This window comes from Peromyscus californicus, unplaced genomic scaffold (assembly GCF_007827085.1).
Source record: "Peromyscus californicus insignis strain IS unplaced genomic scaffold, ASM782708v3 Scaffold_20__1_contigs__length_68692818, whole genome shotgun sequence".
Taxonomy (NCBI): Eukaryota; Metazoa; Chordata; class Mammalia; order Rodentia; family Cricetidae; genus Peromyscus; species Peromyscus californicus.
This window is the reverse complement of record NW_026294503.1, coordinates 64,621,676-64,642,339: the sequence shown is the minus strand read 5'-3', so window position 1 is coordinate 64,642,339 and position 20,664 is coordinate 64,621,676. Positions and strand designations below refer to the sequence as shown.

At 46.3% G+C, this 20,664-nt stretch overlaps 1 protein-coding gene across 2 annotated transcripts in view; it reads left to right on the top strand.

Annotated features, from left to right (window-relative positions):
- Positions 1–8,733: 8,733 nt before the first annotated feature.
- Positions 8,734–20,664, top strand: part of Lima1 (LIM domain and actin binding 1) — a 107,397-nt gene continuing 95,466 nt past the window's right edge. The window contains exon 1 of one of the 2 annotated variants that reach the window (XM_052748948.1): positions 8,734–8,845. The gene's annotated coding sequence lies outside the window, so the exon portion shown is untranslated. Of the gene's footprint in view, positions 8,846–9,476; positions 9,625–20,664 lie in introns of those variants that run through there. The other variant, XM_052748947.1, reaches the window with a different exon arrangement.

The following is a 20,664-nucleotide window of genomic DNA, read 5'->3' as shown; positions in this document are numbered from 1 at the left end:
TGTATGTAGGTATATATATGGTTGTATGTGTATGTATGTGGTTGTGTATGTGTGTAGGGTTTGTATGTGTGTGTGTGCATGTGTGCAGCATTGTGTGTGTGGTGTGTGTATGTAGGTGTGTACATGTGTGTGTATGATTGTATGTACGGTGTGTGTAGTTGTGTGTTTTGTCTGCATGCATGTCTGTGTACCATATGTGTGCCTGCTGCCCACAGAGGCCATAAGAGGGTATCAGATCCCCTAAAACTGGAGTTACAGACGGTTTGTTAGCCACCATGTGGGTGCTGGGAATGAACCCCAGTCCTCTGCAGGAGCAGCCGGTGTCCTTAACTGCTAACATCTCTTCAGCCCAGTTACTAGCATCCCCGCTACTGTTTGTCACCGCGTCCTCATATTACAAACTCATTGTTCTGCTGTTGTGTGTGTGTGTGTGGGGGGGGGTGTACTTATTCTAGTTGATACAATGAGGATTGCTCTGATTAATGAATTACAAATGAAAGCCAATAAAATTTGTTATAATTTTGACATCTCTGCTGATACTTTCTCTTCTTGCAGTGCTGTTTATCAAACCCAAAGTCAGCAAGGTGTGGTGACACACACCTTTATTCTCAGCATTTGAGAGGCAGAAGTAGGCAAATATCTGAGTTCAAGGCCAGCCTGGTCTACAGAGAGTCCCAGGACATGAAGGGCTACACAGAGAAACCCAGTCTCAAATGACAAAAATAGAAGAAGAGGAGGAGGAAGAAGAAATGGTGTAGTCTAACACAGTTTACTTAAGGACCAATGGCTACTTTCCTCCTCAAAACTGGAAAGAAATAGTTGCCTTGTAGACAAGAACAAAATAACAAGTGTAATCCAATAAGCATTTACTGGCAAAGAAAACCATTGCGGCAATTATCTACAGTGCCTTCTTGAGTGACAGCTTATACCAGGACCTACCCCAGCAAGTGGCTGATCTCCTGGCCTGGAACTGGACAAGGTGGTCACTGAGAAGTTCACCAGGAAACCATTTACATGATGAAAGAAAGCAAGAAGGGGGAAACGTGTGCATTACCAGATGGGCTTGAGGACACAGCACAGATCACCACATGCAAGATGGCCCCATGCAGGGTCACTGCAGTGACCCAGTTCCCTGTTTGTCCTGCAAGTGAAAAAGGAGAACTGTACCATTATTTCTGCAAATTTGGTACTCAATGCGGTATTGGCCATGGGATCAATCACACTGTCACCATTGGCATCCAATCTCCGCCTGTGCTGAGATTTCTTGTCTACAGTTCCTCATGTCATGGTGACTCCCAGCCATAAAATTATCTTTGTTGCTACTTCATAACTGTAATTTTGTTACTGTTATCAATTGTAATGTAGATATCTGTGTTTTCCAATGGTCTTAGGTACCCCTATGAAAGGGTCATTTGACCCTAAGGGGGTGGCGACCCACAGGTAAAGAACTGCTGTGGTGGGAGATGGCCTTGGACTTCTGACTCTTCTTCCATTTCCTCAGTGCTCAGATTACAGCTTCCACTATCCTGTCCAGCCTGTTTGTTTGTTTGTTTGTTTGTTTGTTTGTTTGTTTGAAACAGCGGTCTTCCTATTTAGTAGGCTGACCTGGAGTTCACATATAGATCAGGTTGGCCTCAAAGTCATAGAGATCCATGTTGTGGAATATTATTTTAAGATGTGTTATATTTGCTTATGCTGTGGAACATTTGTTTAATGATGCAAAGATGTGTTGCATTCTTTTATGTTGCATTTGTTTGACTCTGTGAAGCTGTGTTACTGTGCCTGTCTAAAATACCTGATTGGGCTAATTAAGAGCTGAACCACTGCCGGGCAGTGGTGGCGCATGCCTTTAATCCCAGCACTTGGGAGGCAGAGCCAGGCGGATCTCTGTGAGTTCGAGGCCAGCCTGGGCTACCAAGTGAGTTCCAGGAAAGGCGCAAAGCTACATAGGGAAACCCTGTCTCGAAAAACCAAAAAAAAAAAAAAAAAAAAAAAAAAAAAGAGCTGAACCACCAATACCTTGGCAGGAAAGGTATAGGTGGGGGTGTCAGGCAGAGAGAATAAACAGGAGGAGAAATCTGAAAAAAGGAAGGAGCAAGAAAAGGAAGAAAGGAAGACTCCAGGGGCCTGTTCCGTAGCTACTCCAGTATTACCAGTTATTATACATGCACCATAAAAGCAGATATAATTAAGTTCACTTTTCAAATACTTACCATAAATTTCAAATATTTGGTTTGGTTGTTTTATTGAGACAGGGTCTCATGTAGCCCAGGCAGGCCTTAAACTCATTAGGTAGCCAAAACAACCTGTGGTCCTCGTACCTCTGTCTCCTGGGTGCTGGGATTACTGGCTTCCGCCACCGTGCCTGACTCACATATTCACTACTGAAGCCACATGTTTTTAACTTTCACGGTTTATTTTCCATCCTCCTTTCCATTTGGCTTAAGTGTCTGCAGAACTGTTTATGGCCACGTTGTCTCAACCCAGGGTAGCGGCCCGAGCACGGGAGCTGCAGGTCAGTCCTCGGTGGCTGCCCAGGCCCTCCTGTCTTCACTCAGGAACTTCGGGATAAGCACAGAGGGCATCTACATCCCTTTAGACTAGTCTGCCACCTCCGGCTGGGCAGCAGTGAACTCAGGAGCTAGTGTGCTCTATTTGCCCGGAAATTCCTCCTCAGCCAGCCTTTTCAGTGGTGAATTAGTCTTCCTTCTCAGCCTCTTCAGGATCTCTGTGGGGATCAGGCATAACTTCCCATGGGGACTCACAAGAGATGGTGCCACGTATCTGAAAAGTGCAGGACTTCCGGGGCTAGCATCTATCACACCAGACCCACGGAGCTGCTGTTGTTGCATGGGATGGCAATGTCCACAAAGCCTGGAGAAGAATCTGTTACACAGAGGCATGGTAGGCAGGATGACGCTTGCGTGAGGAGATGGTGGTCCGCCCTGGAATAGTCACCAACAGAAGCTGTAGCTCCAGGAAGGCTGTTTGGATTAGGTTAGAAAAAGTCCCAGGAGTGAAACAGCAACCACTGGAGTGGAACCAGTGGTAGCTGGTGTTCCTGAGGAGATGGTGCTGGCATCAGCCGAGTGTCCGATGGCTTCAATGGCAGCAATGGCGTTGGCCACCTGCCACAACTTCTCCCAGGTTCTCTTCATATTTATGACGTAGATGCCATCCCTTTCCTTTTATATCTGTACCGTTCTATCTGGAAGTCAAGGTTGGTGCCACCTAAGTGGGCTCCGTCGACGAGGGAGCCAGGGTGTCCTCCATCTGTAGAACATCAAGGGCTCCAGACACTGGGTCAAAGTGTCCCTTTGAGTTAATCAAGAAGAACTCTGTATCACCCTCCCTGGGCAGCCAGGAAGGGCTAAAGCCACATTGGAAACGCAGACCATATGCTCTTCTGTCCTTGCGGTACTTGGGAGGTATGTGAGCAACTGCCTCTGTCTATACATTTCCCTCTTTTAATTCCGTTGTTCCCTTTGCTAGCAGATAAAGGCCTATGGAGGTATCAGCATTTTTGTTTAGCTTACACACAAGCTGAAAGTTGTGAGTTGGCTTTTGTAATAACTATCGAATCCTAATTATCTTTCCAAACATCATATTCTAGGGCTGTAATTCAGTGGTAGAGAGTGCTTGCCTGGCATACAGGAGGTCCTGAGCTCTTGAGTACATAATTGACAACAAAAAACTGCACTCACATTCACTGATGCTTTTTTTCTTTTTCTTTTTCTTTTTTGGTTTTTTTGAGACAGGATTCCTCTGTGTAGTTTTGGTGCCTGCCCTGGATCTCACTCTGTAGACCAGGCTGGCCTCAAACTCACAGAGATCCACCTGCCTCTGCCTCCCGAGTGCTGGGATTAAAGGTACACTACCACACCCAGCTCACTGGTGCTTTTTACTTGGCACAGACACACACAGCTGTACACGACTGAGTGAAAATAACTGTCTCCAGAATGCAGGGGCAGAAGGCATAGGCCACCATACCTGTCAAAAACAAAAACAAAACAAAACAGTTTGATGCCGGATGTGGGCACAACTTTAATCCCAGCAGCTGAGAGATAGGGGCAGGAGGATCTCTGAGTTCCAGACCAGCCTGGTTGGTTGGTCTACAGGGTAAATTCCAGGAGAGCCAAGCCTACACAGAGAAACCCTGTCTCAAAAAAACAAAACAACAATGTAAGTTTTGATAATACTTTTTCCAATGATGTTTCATACGATCAAACTGTAAATGTTTGATTACGATTTGACTCAGCTAAGAAGATGCCTGCTTTCCTACCAAGAGAATACAGTTCAGGCCTGGGCGTCGGCTGACATTTTCATTTAAGTTAATCATTAGACAAAAGTGAAACAGTGAGAAAGTACATTAGAACTCATTCATTCGTCAGTGACACAGCACTTCTTTGCAGAGTTACAGAGTAGCTCACCAGTACCTGCCTGGTTTCTTGACTTCTTACAATGTGAAGGCTGCTATGGCTGCTTTTCTACTCAATTCTGCTTCATTACCATTTTCTCTACCAGCCTGCTGCCGCCTTTCATAAATTAAGCATGCAGCTGGGAATGTAGCTCAGCTGGGAGAGGGCTTGCTAACACAAAGCCCTGAGTTTGATCCCCAGCACTGCATAAACTACAGCGAATGGGTGTGCCATGCCTAGAATCCCAGCACTTGTGAGGTAGAAGCAGGAAGATCAGAAGGCCGTGGCTACACGGTGAAGTTAAGGCTGGCATTAGGAGACCTTGTCCCTAAATAAGTAAATACTGGATCACAGTCATGTCCACTCTCTATGCATGGTCTGTGGTCACTTTTGCGGTGAAAGATGTGTAACTATTACAGAGACTGTGTATTAGAAAAACCTAAACCATTTACTAGCTGGCCTGTTTTGTTTGCTTGAGACAGTGTTGTAGTGGGTAGCTGTTCTAGCTGTGACCTTGAAGCACTGCCCCTAGTGAGGTGGCAGGTAACTGTTACACCTGCCTATGACCTCGAAGTACCTGCCCCTGGGGCGTGGCCACTCCAGGACCCTTAAGACCTGGAATGCCCCTACACAGCATTCTCTCTTTGCTCCCCAAGGTTTTGGATGCTGGAGACAGACCAGGCAAAAGAACAGCGTGGGACTGTGCCTCAGCCTTCCTGCACCACCGTGCAATAATTCCTCTGTTCTGTATCGTGAATTTGCCTTCTCTAATAAATTCCTTTGCCCATTAAGCAGACTCTGTGGATTGCTAGCAATATCTTTACCCAATACAGTGTCTCACTATATAGCCCTGGCTGGCCTGGAGCTCACTATGTGGACCAGGTTGGCATGGAACTCAGAGAGCTGCCTGCCCCTGTCTCCCAAGTGCTGGGATTAGAGGTGTGTGCCAGTACAACCTACTAGTGGTTGGCTTTTTTGGGGGTTTGGGGGGTTCAAGACAGGATTTATGTGTGTAGCCCTAGCTGTCCTGTATCTCACTCTGTAGACCAGGCTGGCCTCAAACTCACAGAGATCCACCTGGCTCTGCCTCCCAAGTGCTGGGATTAAAGGCGTGTGCCACCACCAGCCAGTTTAGTAGTTGGCTTTTTTACACAAAATATTTGCTGACACTTGGTCTAGAAAAGTTAAAAAAATAATAATAAAGGAAGTCCTCCATATGGTATGTGTATGTATATATGTATGAATGTGTGTATGTATGTGTATGGGTGTATGTGTATGGGTGTGTGTTTGTGTGTGTAAGGGTGTGTATATATTGGTGTGTGTGTGTGTATGGGTGTGTATATATTGGGGTGTGTGTGTGTATGTGTGTGTGTGTGTGTGTGTGTGTGTGTGTGTGTGTGTGTGTGTGTATACCAGTACAGAAATGCCTTGGCACACATGCAGCAGTCCAAGGATGACTTGCAGGCATTGCTTCTCTGATTCCACCACGGGTCCCGGGATGGAACTCAGGCTATCAGGTAGAAGTGCTTGCTTTTATCAGCCGAGCCATCTCACCGGCCCAAAATTTGATTCTTAAGAATGGCTGTAATAGCCAGGCGGATCTCTGTGAGTTCCAGGCCAGCCTGGTCTCCAAAGCGAGTTCCAGGAAAGGCACAAAGCTACACAGAGAAACCCTGTCTCGAAAAAAACCAAAAAAAAAAAAAAAAAAGAATGGCTGTAATAAGCCAGGGGGGTGGTGCCAAATGCCTTTAATCCCAGCACTCAGGAGGCAGAGGCAGGTGGGGCTCTAAGTTTGAGGCTAGCCTGGTCTACAGAGCGAGTCACAGGCCAGCCAGGGCTACACAGAGAAACCCTGTCTCAAGCAAACAAACAAAGAAACAGAAAGAATGGTTATACTAAAAACTGGCTCATAAAGTCCCACTAGCTTAACATCAGCATGCAAATATAAGCCTCCAGTAGTGTACCACAACCTACAGTTTCCAAAGGACCCTGTGGGAATTGTTGATCTAGTACGTAAGTGGCTGAAACAAGATTTAGATCCAACACCCCAACACAGGTTACATTTTGTAGACTTTTTGGTGGAGGATGGATTCCTTATTGGCTTGGTCTTGTGTTTTTATTAAGGGGTTCCATATGCAACAGAATACATTTACTGAAGTACAATCCCATACTCTCTTTAAAAGAATTTACTTTTATATGTGTTGGTGTTTTGTCCACATGTATGTCTGTGTGACAGTGTCAGATCCCCTGGAACTGGAGTTACTGATGGTTGGGAGCTGCCATGTGGGTGCTGGGAATTGAACCCGGGTCCTCTGAAAGAGCAGTCAGTGCTCTGAACTGCTGAGCACATCTCTCCACACACCTAGCTCTTAACCGCTGAGCACATCTAGGACACACGAGGCCCTGGGGTCCACTCAGTTTTGCTGGTCTTTCTTTTCTGTTTTGGTTTTTGACAGGGTCTTAGCCTCCCATGGGGTTTACAGCTTAGGGACTGATCCTGGGCCTTGCATATGCCAGACCAGCACTCTGTCACTGAGCTGTAGTCTCAGTTTATTCATGCTTCATAGCATTAAAGCAAATAAGCAGGCCAGTGGCCTAAGGTTATTTTTGTTCCAGAAAGTCCTTCTAACTGATTAATTCTGAATTGGGATAGCCATTCACAGATAGCCAACCGGTCAATGGTTATATAACTAGGGAGCTGCCATGTGACCATAGCCAGTAAGGCAAAGCCTAGCTGTAGCCGATATCACTACTTCCTTGTTCAGCTTATAAAGCTCATTTCCCAAGCTGTTAGAGCAGTTTGCTGCTTTCCTATTCAAAAAACCTTTTCTTATATAACATTTTTAAATGATTTATTCTTTATGTGCATTAGGGTTTTACCTGCATTTTTGTCTGTGTGAGGGTGTTGGATCCCCTGGAACTGGAGTTACAGACAGTTGTGAGCTGTCATGTGGGTGTTGGAAATTGAGCCCAGGTTCTCTGAAAGAACAGTCAGTGCTCTAACTGCTGAGCCATGTCTCCAGCCCCTTCAAAAAAACTTTTAATGTTTGAATAAAATGTTAATTGTTCCTGGAGCTTCTTAAGTGCATTCATCCAGAAATGGGTCTAGGTTAGATATTTGAATGAAGAGGTTATTTTGTTGTTGGAATTGTTCATCTCCTTAAAACATATTCATCAACTGCCTTTTGTAGTTTTTTTTTTTTTTATTGTTATTTGTTGTTAGATATTCTCACTCTGGAACACAAGCTGTCCAGGAACCATCCTACTTCAGACTTCTGGGTGCCAGAATGGTCACTTATCATTGTGTCCTTTGTCTTTAGGACTGTTATACAAATCTTTCTACCACTACTCCTGATATCACTTAGCAATACTTACATGAAATGCTTCAGAATTCCTTTCGTTTGATATTTTACTTTGGGAAAGGGTATGATCAAAGGGCATCATGCAGAGGAATGGAGCTGGAGAAAGAATCTGAGGGCTGGATGGCCAAATGCTATGCCTCCTCATGGCCTCTGCAACTCCGAATAGCCCAAGTGCAGGAACAGAAACGCTCTAGCCGACACTGTTGACAAGTTCGAGTCCACTCTTGGGAGCGTGCTACTTCTCTTACAAGCCTCTTTTTTTAAAAAAAGGTTTGTATTTATCTTTATTAATACGTGTGTGTGCTCGCGCGCGCGCACGCCAGAAGATAGTGTCAGATCCCCAGGAGCAGAAGTTACAGGCAGTTGTGAGCCAACAGCTCGAAGTGATCTTCAGCTGCACAGTGAGTTCCTGGCCAGCCTCAGCTAAGACCCAGCCCCGGTCTCAAAAAATAAAGGAAAACCTCCAATTGTTGCAAAACAAAACAAACAAACAAACAAACAAAAAACAAATCACAGCTCTTGGAGAATGTGGACACCATCTACTCTCTTCCGGCCCTTTCTTTCCATGAGAGAACTCAGGTCCACTAAGGTGAGCTGACCGAATGCTAGCCCCAGCCAGGCCTCATTCGCAGCTCTACAGCACAGGCCATGGCCCCTTGTAAATCACCTCTGCACAGACCTTCACCTGACCGCACCAGGAACTTCCCTGCAGTTGAACTTAGACCAGACTTCTGGGCGAGTCTCAAATTGCTGCAATCCCTAGTCAGAGAGAGGAGGCAGGGTGAGCCTGAGAGGCCACATGGGAGCCACGCCTCCCTAGCATCGCCTCCGCCGGGAGCGAGCCGAAGACGCCGCCGGGAGCGAGCACGCTGGCCCCAAAGCCGCTCGGGAGGCGGGAGGCGTGCGCGCCTCCGCAGCAGGGGGCGTGGCCGGGGCGGGGCCCTGAGCCGGGCCGGGGCGTGGCCGCCGAGCTGTAGGTGCTGCGACCGGGTCGCGACAGGTGCGCTGGGCAGAGCGCAGGGACGGTGGCCGTGCAACGCCGAGCGCCGACGGCTTTCTGGTCTGGTAAGAGCCTCCTCTCCCCTCACCCCCGGAGCCTGCGTGTGCTCGGAGACCCCGGGCGCGCTCCGCACTCTGTCCGCGCCTTCCGAGGCGGGGTGGAGCGGGAGCGGGAGCCGCTCCCCCTGGGGTCGGCAGTGGAGGAGCCTCCCACCCTCCGCTCGCCCTTCTGGGAAGTGCGCGGGGCTGAGCCTTCGCTGTCCCGCCCCATGGTCTCCCACGGGATGGAGGGAAAGTGGCGATTCATCAAAAGTCAAAACTCCCTCTCAGGGAGATGATCATCCAGCAACTCTTTCCTTCTTGGATGCGCCTGTTCCCTCTCCGCTTTCCCTCCCTTCCATTCCTTCAGATGAACTCTGATGAAGACTTTTAATACCCTTCCGAGGAGTGTTGAGAACATAGCAGCCCCTACTTGCTGTCCTTCTCAAATCGCTCTCATGTGCTTGAGCTGGGACCCGTGGCTCACTCACATCCGTAGGTGTTAATATTGGGTAACTGTACACCCTTGGCCACACACGCTCAAGCCTGCAGTTGTGGGTGCTAGGAGCGAGCCATCTGGCGCCCGTCCCTGCCTCCTTATTGGTGCTCAGTAGTACAATGAGTTTAGCTGATCCTGGTGAGAGATACGGACCCACTATTGTCTTGCTACTAATTCCAGCTTTCGGAAATCTGCCGAATCCAAATGGTTCTGTTGACTTTACAAGTTAGCCAAAGGCTCTGTCTGATGCTGTCAGTTTTTAAGACAGTGCCCCTTGGAGGAGAGATCATCTTTTGCATCTAAGTGGGTAAGTGGAATGCTTTTTATCTACGTAGTTCCTGGTGCAATATACATATTCCAGTTAGCGTCTATGGCTGGTCTTTCGGAATTCTGTGGAAGAAGTGTGATCTTGTTTAGACAACCTTCAAAAGCTATAAAGTTGGCAGAAAAATTTGTTGTTGTTTTTTCAAAAAATAACTTCTCCTCCTCTTTCTGCTTCTTTAAAAAGTTCCTGGTTGTCCTCGAGCTGGCTATATGGACTGGGCTCTCCGGGATGCGTCTTAAATGCTAGGATTAAAGACGTGCTCCACCATCCCATGCCTGTGTGTGTGTGTGTGTGTGTGTGTGTGTGTGTGTGTGTAAATACTAGCAGGGTGCCATGGAGGACAACTTATAGGAGTTGGTTCTCTCACCTTGGGATATGAGGATCAAACTCGGATCACCAGGCTTGTGCAGCAAATGTTTTCACCTGTTGAGCCCAGAAATTTTTTTCTTTCCTTCTTTTACTATTTTCCATTTATTTACTGTGTGTATGTGCCATGGCATGTGTGTTGTATGCAGGTCAGAGGACAACTGTGGGAGTCTGTCCTTTCCTTCTACCATGTGGGTTCCAGGGATTGAACTCGTGGTTTCATGGCAAGCACCTTTTACCTGGTGAGCCATCTTGTCAGCCTAGAAAAGGTCACTTCTTTGTAAAGATCTGCACGCACATATATTTGCATTGATAGAATAACATATTATCGTACTAAATTATGTTAGGAATTTTTTCTTGCAGGAGGGAACAAAACTTTTTTTCAGTGAATTTTATGTCAGTTCTTTTGTAAATTCAAAGTTCCAAAGCCCCTACCCTAAAAGAGCCTACAATTAACTGGGTTAGGCAACACACAGATACAACTTACAGTATCAGTGAAATTATTTGCTGTTACTGTTTTGGTATTTCTTCTCTCTACTCCCCACCCCCGGGAGACCCCCAAGTGTGTTGGGTATCAAACCCTGGGGCATGTGCGTGCTAGAAAAGTACTCCCAACTGCTGTATATTTTACCACCCATATTCTTGCCACATCTTTGGTCAGTCACCTCTATGGCCTTTTGAAAGTGGGATTGGAGCCTGTTTAATTCTCCAGCAATTCAGTAAAAGTTGGTGGAGCTCTTTTTCACTGCTAATGTGTTAGACGAAGAAGGAGTGTGTCAGGTAGTCCCTGAAACGTGAAGTCTCTGGGCCGAGACAGTGTGCTGGCATGGTTAGCAGAGCAGTGCCATTTTGTAAAAATTACCTCATTGTATGACTTTGTTTGACTTGGTACGTTCAGGCTTTGTTCCCGACTCTAGTTAAAGGTGGAGCCAAGTTTCAACCTAATAATTCTAGGAAGAGAAAGCTTCAGAAATGAAAACAATTCTATTAACAGCAGAGACACTTTTCACTGCTTAGGTGCTCTTTAAATATCTTGTTTTGACTCTGAGTGTATGTAGCTCAGTGGCAGAGAGTGAGTTTAGCATGTGTGAGAGCCTATGTTCAATCCCCAGCACACGCACACACAGAATATAAAGTATGTCTCGTCTTATGCCGATTAGGAGAAAAGGTTGGAGCCTTTGAGGGTTCTTTGGAGAGTTTTGATCATCTGGTATCCGAAGTTTATGGACTTTGAAAACTCTTCATTTAGACCTAGAGAGATGGTTCAGCAGTTAAAAGTACTAGCTGCTCTTCCAGAGGACCCAGGTTCAATTTCTACCACCCACATGGCGGCTTACAACTGTCTGTAACTCCAGTTCCAGGGAATCTGACATCCTCACACAGACACACATGCAGGCCAAACACAAGTGCACTAAAAATAAATAAAATACTTTAAAAAAGAAGAAAAGGCTTCATTGGCTGCAGGTTTTTTGTTGTTGTTTTGGGTTTTTTGGAGACTACATCTCATGGAGCTCAGGCTAGCTTCAGATTGCTGTGTAGCAGAGGCTAGACTTGAACTCCCGAGTCTCTTGCCTCAGTCCTCCATGTGCTGGCATTATAGGTGTGTACCACCATCCCCAGATAGGACTGACTACAGGCCTTTATTAATTCCCAACCATTTAACAGTACCCTAACATACAGAGGATAGCCACGATGTGGTCCCCCCAGAGGATCTGTTTTCCTTTTAAAACAAAGGCTTTGAGTTGACAGTGTGTGTGGTAGGTGTTCCTTTGGCGACGTGAACCAAGTCAGTCAGTGAGCATTTTTCTCTGACCCGATTGTCTCGGCTCCTTCGCTCCCTGAAAGTGTTTTCTGGTAGACAGTTTTAATAAAAGCACCAGCTTTATTTGTACATATTATGTATTTTGAATATCTACAAACGTTTGTTAGAAAGTTTTCAAATAGGATTTTAATTTTTCTGAGGGTTTCACCTGTCAACTGTAATCAGGTATAGTTAAGTTTAAAATTCTGTGCCAGAGGTTTATCAAACATATACACACAGAAATGTTGAGTGTGGGAGATCACTAGGCATCTTCACCATAAATGACTACTTTACCACAAATGGGGGGGGTCATTATTTAATAGTTTCCAAGCTTTCCCTTTTGTTTTCATTTTAAATTTATTTATGTGTGTGTGTGTGTGTGTCTGTGTGTGTGTGTGTGTGTGTGTGTGTGTGTGTGTGTGTCTGTGTGTGTGTGCGCACGCGCGTGCGGATATCTTCTGCTCTCATCTTCCACAGTGTAGGGCCTGAGGCTTGAACTCGGGTTGTCGGACTTCACAGCAGGTGCCTTTACCTGCCGAGCCGTCACCCTGGGCCCCAGTTCCCAAGCTGTCCCCATTGCATGTTACACGAGAGAGATGACAGTCATTCAAATGGAGCTGTGCTCCTTCTACAGATAGAAAGTGCTTAACTTTGTCCCTAAGATAATTTATGCAGGAGGAAACTACTTTTTAGAAGGCCACTGTGTTCTTTCACTGCGTTTTACAGGAAGATAAAGCACTCCATTGTAGATTGTGCACGGTGACCTCATGACGTGGCTCTGTCACTCAGCAGACTCTCCAGGTGTGTAGGAACAAATTAGTGGCTTTAAGTAGTTTCTGCTTTATTATTGGGAAGTTGGGGTTCTTGGTAAATGGCACTTTCAGCAGGATCATTTAGATGTGTTTATTCTGTGGCTACATGTAAAGGTCTAAGACTCAGAGGTTTTTTTAGAGATTCATTATTACCTGTACTTATGTGTAAGTGTATGGGTGGGGAGAGTATGTGCTTGGGAATACAGGTGCCAAAGAGGCCAGAAGCATCAGAGCTCCCTGGAGCTAGAATTACAGGTTTCAAGCTGCCTGATGTGGGTACTGGGAACTGATCTTGGGATCGCTGGAAGAGCTTAAGTGTTTTATTTTTATTTTTATTTTTATTTTGGTTTTTCGAGACAAGGTTTTCCTGTGTAACAGCCCTAGCTGTCCTGGAACTCTCTCTGTAGACCAGGCTGGCCTTCAACTCACAGAGATCCGCCTGCCTCTGCCTCCCGAGTGCTGGGATTAAAGGCATGAGCCACCACTGCCCGAGAGCTTAAGTGTTCTTAACTACTAAGCCATCTCTCCAGCCCCTGCGACTCAAATTATCAACTGAGTAAAGACTTCTTTCCACTGAAAGGATGTCTGACCCGACAGGCAGTCATCAGCAGACATGTCCGATGCTCTCTTGTCACTTTAAAATGCTTTTAGGGGCTGTTCTGTTCCCAGCATCCGCACTGGGTATCTCCATCTCCAGAGATTCTGATGCCCTCTGAAACAGGGTATCCTCACACAAATGATATAAACTCCAATAGAAACATACACATAAATAAGAGTTAATTAAAACAATTTTTTTTTAGTAATTGCACACATTCACTTATAGGACATTAGTACAGTAGCTTGAAATTAATGTCCTTTTGATTTTCTTTTAGAATTAGTTTTTGTTTGTTTTTCCTGAGACAGGCTCTCACTGTATAGTCCTTACTAGCCTGGAACTCACTATGAAGACCTGGGTGGACTTGAACTCGGTGGTCCTCCTGCCTCTGCCTCCCTGTGCTGGGATTAAAACAGCAGTTCTCAATCTGTGGGTCACAACCTGGGGGGGGGGGAGGGGGGCACAAATGACCCTTTCACAGGGATCACACATCAGCTGTCCTGCATATCGGATATTTACATTACAGTTCATAACAGCAATAAAATCACAGTTATGAAGAAGTAACAAAAGTAATTTATGGTTGGGGTCACCACAGCATGAGGAACCGTACTGGAGGGTCACCGAATTAGGAAGGCTGAGAACCACTGAGTTAGAAGCTTATAGTACCGTGCTGGCTTAGAACTCATGATCTGCTTTTTGCCTGGGCTGCAAGACTTTAATCGTAGTGGAGGAGCTAAGGCAGGAAGATTACTAGAAGTTCAAGGTAAGCCTGAAGTATACAGTGAGTTCAAGGCCAGCCTGTGCTGTATGAGGAAACCCAGCTCAAAAGAACCAAAGGCTGAAGAGATGGCTGGGTGGTCAAGAGTGCTCACACGGAGGAGCTGGTTCCCTTCTAACACCCACAAGGCAGTCCGCAACTGTCTGTAACCCCAGGTCCAGGGCCTCCATCGTCCCACTCTGGCCTCTGTGGGCACCAGACACACATGTGGTGCACTTACGTGCAAGCAGAACACTTACACACATAAAATAAAAGTAATATTTTTAAAAAAGAAAGAACGAAACGGTAAAGCTGGGTTTGGGGGTACATGGCTGCAATCCCAGCACCAGAGTGGCGGCTGGTCAGGGAGAACAGGTTTATTAAAGGTGTCCCCTGATCTCCCCCGGGGCCCTGTGGCACCCCACCACACGCACATGAAGCATCCACACATTTCTGAAAGGTCTGAGTTGTTTATCTGGTGCTATGTAAGTAAAACCATGTACTTCATTTTGCTGCCTTTTGTCCTGTAGTGTGAGACGGGTGTTACATATGCAGTGATACACTGTTTCTCCCACGTTGGAAATTCCAAGCCCTTGGAAGCGCCTCCTTGGCCTCAGCCCCATGGTTCGTGATAGTTGCCCAAGTCTCAGGACTGTCCTTATGCTAGGTTTAGAAAACAGTCGGTTCAGAAAGGTTAACTCGGACCGTGAATAAAGAGAACTCACTTTAAAACGTGCACAGCCCTTTTAAATAACTACTTCTCCAACTATGTAGGTTAACCTTTTGACTATAATAAGAATCTTCCCCTTGTGAGGGCCACTGGGTTTTCGCATGCTCATGTAGAAAATAAAATCATGTGGACTGTAAGTTTAGAGTAAACAAAGGAGAGTTTTGTGCTAACAGTGAGTTGTTGGCTTAGGCTTCAAAAGCAGCCCCTCCCCCCATGGAAGCATCTATAACATCTAAGAAGAGAACGAAGTAGGCGTGGTGCTTCTGCCTGGCGCCCTGCAGCTCAGCCCAGTTCTTCTGTGACTTACAGTACTTAGAGTTTACATCCATGTGGATGACTATCACCCTAATGTTTATTAGGTGTGGTATACATGCACTGTTTATTTGCAAATACATGATCCACTAAATATTAAAAAACTAAAACTAAAATTGGGCATGGTGGTACATGGCTGCAATCCCAGCATTGTGGGGTGGAGGGTGGTCAGAAGTTCAAGGACATCCTCAGCTACACTTTACATGTCAAGTTTGAGGCCAACTTGGGATGCACGATACACTTTCACACAAAAAGAAACAGGTCGGGCAGTGGTGGTTCACGCCTTTAATCTCAGCACTCAGGAGGCAGAGGCAGGTGGATCTCTGTGAGTTCGAGGCCAGCCTGGTCTACAGAGTGAGTTCCAGGATGGCCTGGGCTACATAGAGAAATCCTTGTAGGCATTGCAGCTCGGATGGAAAGGATTCCTGGCAGTCGGAAGCCAAGGAGTACCAAAAGTCGAAGTAAATGTAGCTGCTTACAGGCCTGCTCCAGGGAGAGGTTTCCCCAATGTAACAGCTCTGCCCCCGGCACTGGAGGTTTCCCCAGCGAAGTTGTTACAGTTCTGCAACTGTAACATCAACTCTACTGCTAGAGGAAGGTTTCTCCAGCCAAAGGGTTACAGCCTTGCTCTGCTCCGCTCAGCTCCTCTCTGTTCCCTCATTCAAGAGAGTTAAAGGCAGCAGCAAGCTGACCAGGCACAGGGCTTATATAGGGCTTCTTAGGGGCGGAGTTTTTCCAGGGGGAAGATTTTCAGGGTGGGAATTGGTCAGATTTCAGTCCCTTGAGCTTGACTGAGCTCAGATTGGCTAGATTTCGTGCTCAGGGACTAGTTGGTTTTCCTGGTCAGGGACTGGTTGGTTTCCTGCTCAGTTGGTCAGGAGCAAATTGGCTCTGGTTTCAGGGCCAAAGTGTGAATCCTTCACTGGCCCTTTTTAGTCTTTTGGCTCTAGTTTTAGGGTCAGGGTGTGTGTGTTTCTTTCATTGGTTCTGGTTCCAGAGCCAAAGTGTGTTTCTTTGGCACTGGTTTCAGGGTCAGGGTGTGTTTCTTTGGATCTGGGTTCAGGGCTACAATGTGTTTCTTTCACTAGCTCTGGTTTCAGGGCCAGGGTGGGTTTCTTTGGCCGGCCCTTTTACCCTACAACCCTATCTCAAAAAAACTTAAAAAAAGAAACAGAACCAGCAAATATACCACATTTTGTACTTCTGATAATAAGTGTGAAACTTTTACATAGTCTATAACACAGCTCATGATAATGGGACATTTTATAATCCTTCAAACGTATTCTGTTTTGTACACAAAAGTTTTGATAATTTTGTTTCATTTCATTACTGATAAATTAATGATATTGAGATGCTTTTATTTGATATTTCCACAAGCTTTTTCTGTGTAAGGAAATGCTGGGAATCACGACTAGGGACTTGAGCATGCTAGGCAAGCTCTTGGTCACTTAGCTGTGCCCTGTCCGCATATAGTCTTCAAAGTCTGACGTTGAGTCTATGCAGACATAATCTTCTGATTTTTCTCTAATGTTCTGCCACTGTCTTCCTTGCTACCACTTAGCAGCAATGATAATACTATTAACAATAAAAGCCGGGCAGTGGTGGCACACGCCTTTAATCCCAGCACTCGGGAGTCTGAGGCAGGCGGATCTTTGTGAGTTTGAGGCCAGCCTGGTCTACAGAGAGAGTTCCAGGAAAGGCACAAAGCTACACAGAGAAACCCTGTCTTGAAAAACCAAAAAATAAATAAATAAATAAAATACAAAATAAATAATAATAAATAAATAAATAAGTAAATAAAATTTTTAAAAAAGATTTTTTTTTTGAGACAGGGCCTCATGTAGCCCAGGCTGGCCTTTAATTCCTGACTCTCCTGCTTCCACCTCCCAAATGCTGAGCTCTCTGTTCAGCTTAATGGGTGTTGAGTGCCCTGTGCCAGCTAGGCTTTGGTGCTGTAGATTTGCACTCCCAATACCTCCAGACACTGAGGCAAGAGTATTGCAAGTTCAAGGTAATCCTGAGCTACAGAGTGCAAACGAGGCCAGCCTGGACAACTTACTGAGACGAGGTCTCAGAATGATGAGTAAAAAGGGCTGGTTGATAGCTCAGCAGGTAAGTGCTTTTTTTGGGCAAGTCTGGTTTTGGTTAGGGTCACTATGGCTGTGATGAAACACCATGACCAAAAGGCAAGTTGGGGATGGAAGGGTTTATTTGGCTTACACTTCCATATCTTACATATCTTAGTCCATCACTGAAGGAAGTCAGGACAGGAACTCAAACAGGGCAGGAGCTGATTCGGAGGCCATAGAGGGGTGCTGCTTACTGGCTTTCTCAGCCTGCTTTTTTTTTTTTTGGCTGTCTTGAAACTGTGTTTCCCTGGCTGTCGTGAAACTCACTCTGTAGACCAGGCTGGCCTTGAACTCACAGAGATCTGCCTGCCTCTGCCGCCCAAGTGCTGGGATCGAAGGTGTGTGCCACCGTATGGCGGCGGTCTTAATAGTTTTTGTCTGTGGTCCTTTCATTTATCTGGAGTGTTAAGGTCATAGGGGAAAAGATGGTCTTTCAAAGCAGGTGGGATGAGTGGATTGAAAAAGTGGAAAGTGAGGCCGGGTGGTGGTGGCTCAAACACCTTTAATCCCAGCACTCGGGAGGCAGAGCCAGGAGGATCTCTGTGAGTTCAAGGCCAGCCTGGTCTACAGAGTGAGTTCCAGGACAGCCAGGGCTACACAGAGAAGCCCTGTCTTGAATAACAAAACAAAGTAGCAGTGTTAAAAGCTAAGGTTGTGGTGTAATAAATGCCCTGTGGGGACAGAGCTGGTGATCCCAGAGGCAGCACTTCACAGAGAAAGACAGATTCCTAGGAGAAGACCATCTGAGTATTGTCCCCAGCCAGGACAAGTACACTCATTGACTCAGCATTTCTGTGAGATGGAAGGGTTGGGCTCTTGATCCCAAAGTCCACCCTGTAGACATTCTGAAGTCACCTCTGGCCCTGGCCCTACCCCTCACCTGTAGACTCCCTAGGAAAGATCAGAGGCAATAAAGGCCGTGCCCACTGGACTAGGGGGGTTAGTGGAACCCTGAGATAATCCTTTTAACGTTCAGGATGAGAGAAGTTAAAATAAAAAGGGGGCAGCGCTTTTAGGTACTCCCATAGACCGACCCTGGGGAATCTCTTCAAGTAAGTTGGAAGAACCCTGCTGGCTGACTGCACGAACTGTCCAGTCTGTTGCCCCGTCAAGTTATTGGACAGTATCTGCTGTTCCGTACAGAGCCTGTTCTTAGTGTTTTCTTGGGGATTTGTAGAAGCTCATTTTTAGAATGCTTACTCTGAGCTCAGCCTGGTTGCTTCTCCTGAAACCCTGCATTTGGCCGAGATGAGGAGGATTGAGTTCAAGGACAGTCAGGGCTATAAGAAGAACTTATCTCAAAATATAAAAAAGAAACTTGAAAAAAAAGATAAATGTTTCTTTTATTTCCCTCTTAGTTTTAATTTTTTTAGAACTTATTTTGTTTTATTGTTTGTGTGTGTGTGTGTGTAAGTGTGCTACAGTGTGCACATGGAGGTCAGGGACAACTTTTCAAAAGTCGGTTTTCTCTTCCACCTTGGGGTCCGGGGTCCGGGGTCCGGCTTGTGTGGCAAGTGGCAATTCACTGAGCGAGCTCTCCAGCCTTAGGTCTTTAATTTTTTTTTTTTTTTTTTTAGGTTTTTTCGAGACAGGGTTTCTCTGTGCAGCTTTGCGCCTTTCCTGGATCTCGCTCTCTAGACCAGGCTGGCCTCGAACTCACAAAGATCCGCCTGCCTCTGCCTCCCAAGTGCTGGGATTAAAGGCGTGCGCCACCACCGCCCGGCGGTCTTTAATTTTTTTAATGTGAATGTACATGTGTCTGTGTGTGTGCCCTGGGAAGTCTGAGAGGTGTCGGCTCCCTGAAGCGAGAGTTCCAGAGAGTTGAGAGCTGCCTAGTGTCGGTGCTGAGACTTGAACTCTGGTCCTCTGCAAGAGCAGCATGTGCTCTTAACGGCTGAGCCATTTCTCCAGGCTCCTAGTTTGTTTTTCTCAGACAAGATCTTACTTTGTATCTCATGCTGGCCTCGAACTCCCGTGTGTGTAGCCCAGCAGTGGTCATGGCATTCATCAGTCTCCTAATAGTTTGATTGATTGATTGATTGATTTTTGCCAGCGCCATTGAATAATCCTTTGAATTGGCTTCAGACATTCCCTTTGCTGTCCAGCAGGGTTGTCCCAGCAACAATCGGCACGGTGAAGAATATGGATTTTCCAAGTGTGGCTTGCCAGATTACCCACATGCAAACTGCCCGGCGTTGGTGAAAGGTAGATTGTCAGGTGCCACCTAGACCTCTCTGGGGGATCGATCTGGTTATGTGACGTTTTAACAGGACTTCAGGAGTCATGTACACACTTCAGGGAGCCAGTACCCAAGGAAGTGGTCTGAATTTCAGTACATGCCCTCCAAGATGCCCCCAGCATATTTTTCCCGGCTTATCTCTCGGCACTACCCACCCTCCTGGCACTGTAGTAGTGCAATGATTCACTGTTTCCTGGACCCGCCCGGTTCCCTTCCTGCCTCCGTGCCTTTGCCCAAGCGGTTCCCACAGCCTCCAACTACCCCTCACCCCATTCCTGATGAACCCCTGTTTCTTAAGAACCCAAATTGCACGTGACTTTTAAAAATACTAAAAAAGCATATTCTAGTGTTGAATTTTGCGTGAGCGCCTCCTGCTCCAGCCTTCACTTCCCAGTTCACTTTTACTTCACTTCCTGCCTTTACACTTGCTGAATTATTGCTTCCTTGTAAGATTACAAGCACTTAAGCAGGAGGAGTTTTTTTCACTGCAGCTATGATGCATATAGCGACCCAATACTCATAGTATATGAAATATATCTGATCTTGCATCCACGGTGTTGTAGAGCAATTAAAGTCCTTTAACGATTGCATACCAGTCCGTGTTTAATCTGGCTGCCACTCATCTCTATGTCATCCCATATTCCCTCTTCACTCACTCCCCAGCAATTTTATCCCTGCCTCAGGGCCTTTGCATTTGTTCTTTCCTTTGCCTGGAACGTTCTCATCATCCCTTCCCCTGGCGGACTGCCTGTATCCGCCCCCTCATTCTGCATTCCGGTCAAATGTCATTCATTGGGAGACTTTCCCTAGACTCCCAAGTCACTGCCCCCTTCCCTTCTCTGCTCCAGTTACTCTTCCTGTGCTTTTCTGTACCAATCACACCCTTTGTTTGTCCCGATTCCCCAGCAGAAGGGAGGTTCCATGAGAAGAGAGACCTTGCCTATCATTGTTAACTTTTAGCCTCAGACCCTGCCCACTGTATTGTAAGAGCTCAGTAAATATTTGCTGAGTGAATGAATAAGCATGGAAGGTAGACTTCTCGTTTTAACAAGTCTTGTTTGGGTTTGCAGTCCAAAAAGGTGTGGTGTTATCTTTTAAATGGACAACAGCCCTGGTAGTTCCGTGTGGGTTCACATCAGGTGGCAATCTCTAAGGATTTCTGTGGGACAAAGGCCTGGGTACAGTGGCAGCTGGGATTTGGTTCCATCGGGGTGCAGATGTCCAAGGTGAGCCCAGGACCAGGCCACTGCTTTGCTACCACTTGGGCGTCTGCTTGCAGAG